Source organism: Amborella trichopoda, chromosome 9 (genome assembly GCF_054954075.1).
Source record: "Amborella trichopoda isolate Santa Cruz 75 chromosome 9, AtrichopodaSantaCruz75HAP2 v2.0, whole genome shotgun sequence".
Classification (NCBI taxonomy): Eukaryota; Viridiplantae; Streptophyta; class Magnoliopsida; order Amborellales; family Amborellaceae; genus Amborella; species Amborella trichopoda.
The window spans coordinates 7,760,917-7,763,651 of NC_142344.1; positions in this window are offsets into that span (position 1 = coordinate 7,760,917).

Below are 2,735 nucleotides of genomic sequence, written 5' to 3' on the forward strand. Positions count from 1 at the left end.
TAGAATACAGATTTATATTAGTTCCATTAAAAAGAATGATTTTTTCAAAAACTCGAAATTCTTAAAAGATTCCAAAAAATCGGAGTTTTTTTTTAAAAAACCGGTGATTTAAGTAGAGACTTGGTAAGTATGGTCACGACCTAGCGCCCATCCATTTGAACAAGTGGAGTCTGGAGAGCACGATGAGAGAGAGTGGTAGAGAGAGAGACCCACTCCCTCTGCATGGCTCAAACCATCATTTCATGCATGTGCGTCGTAGCCATAAATACTTATTTTTCTCTCTCCCACCTACCTTTCTCTCTCCAAAATATTTCCCCCACGTCTTTCTCTACCTCTCAATTTCGCTTTTATATAAACTAGGTTCTTAAGCTCTGCTCCTTATTCCTGCTATTTCCTTTTCTCTTCAACCCTCTCCATTTTCTCTCCTCTCTCTCTCTCTATAATATTCTTTCTCTCGATTCTGTGATTATTTCTGCATTTAGGGAGAGATGGCTTTGTTGTTTTCGCGTCCTTCACAATCCTCTTTCCGAAGTCTAGGGTTTCAGCGCTCAAGGCCTGGATTTGCTAGGTTCTTCATGACCGCCACCATTCCACCAAATCTCAGCTTGAACGCTATGGTTGTGATAAAATTAGGATTTCAAGCTCTAAATATAGTGCATATTATAACAGATTATCTTGACCATCAATTTCGCCTTAAAACAAGTATTCATAGATCCTCAAGATCTATACCATTTTTTAAGCTTCGAATTTTATTGTCAATGTTGAAAATTGATTTTACAACCATGATTGAGATTTCCATTGCCGAAAGTGCTTTTTGGATGAGAATTTGAGGTGAGGCTTTATTTTGTTTTCGTAAAGCTTGGGCCTTATAAAAACTTCATCTTAACTTGTAATTTTGGGGTAAAAAATTCTTAGGATTATCTTAAAATATATTTTCATATCTAATTATAAGATCTTAAACTTCCAAAATGATTAAAATCAAGTAGATCTATAAATATATGAAAATCTTAAAAATGGATGGTCCAGATAATATGTTGCAAGATGTATTATTTTTGCGACTCAAACTATTTATTTTTTTAATATTTATATACCTTGATTATCAATTAGAGGGCTTTTCAATATTAAAACAATATTTTCCGATAGATTTTTTGAGGTGTATCTTTAATCCTATATTTTAAGGTTGCAATCTTGTATAAACTTTTACTTAACTTAAAAATAGAGAGGGCAATTAAGCCAAATAATGAGTAAAGGATAAAGAAATGAAATCCGGTGATATAAAGTTATGTGATTGTATACAATGAAACCATTTACCTTGTATATATGGTGATCACAATTATGCATAATCATCCTATGTGAAACCTTATAGCTTGGGTGTGTCACAAAATTTGAAAAAAAAATTTTGAAATTTGAGCTTGATTAATGAAATAAATACGATTATTTAATTTCACGCCCAATGGTCAAGGTTAATGCTGACCACCTTGTGTTCTCATAGTATACTTTTCTTGAAGTTATCCCCTTCTTAGCAAGTTTGCCTCGCACTAAATGTGGGAAATGCTCCACCTCTTGGCCGCCACCTTGCGAAATGACCATGCGGTCCTGCACTGCTCTTGAATAGCATTTACAAACAATGACGAATGTCAAGGGCCGGATCAATGCCTACTTCGACCGCATAAAACTACCTTTTGCATGTTGTTTCTCAGTAGCTGGAAAAGGATGCCCTATTGGAGCTTTGGGTTTCTGTTTTTCTCGCTCTTAACCTTTTCTGATTGTTTCTCTGAGATTTTGGTATGTGGGTTTTTTTTGGGTAATTTTTTTGGCTTAAGGGTTATCTAATTTTAATTGGGTTCTCTCATTTCTTTTCTTCTCTCTATTGTAGTTCTGATTTACTTATTGGGGAAGTTTTGAGTTGGAACCAATGTTGTGTAGAATGCCTTGGTGTTTTTTAACGTATTTTTCTGATTATTTTGCAAAGTGAGTCGTTGATCCATTGGTGGACTGGAGATTAATTTGCTCATTGTTAATATTGTTCCTCATCATCCTGATGCAAGGATTTCTGAATTTTGTTCGGATGTTGATTTTATGAAACGGTTTGTGAAATCGGATAAGTCAATCACTTCTTTTGAACAAATCAAGATATCTCAAATCTCATTAGATGTGGTGAGCACTCCACCACAATGATTTAGACGCTCAAATAACATTTCCAATATACAATAACAAGTGTAATATAATTGAAAAAAATATAAGAACAATAAAACAAGCAATATGTGAAATCTTCAAAGCACAACACAAATGAAAATAGATAAGGACACGCAAATATATATGGTTCACCCAAAATAGGCTATGTCCACCGGCAAAACTGCAAGGGTGTATTCACTATCAAGAGGAAAATTTACAAGATGGGGGTTATATAGTGTTACCTCATACAATCTCAATGAAAACTCAAACAAAAGAACTTCTTACCACAAAACCACCTACAATCAACTATTTCTTCGATTCACCGATGCCGAAAAAATGGCCCAAGATGTGTGCTAGGGTTTTGCTACAAAACCTCAATTTCCAACCCCCAATCTTCTCTACAACCTCCATTTTCTCTACAAAAGAGTTCATCCTCTTTTCCTCCACGTTTCTCTATCTAGAAAAAACATTTATGAGCCTCCACTAAAAAGGCTTCCTTTTAGTGCCAAAAATACCCCTCACCATAGTGAGAAATAAGTGCCACAAGCTTTAAGGGACCG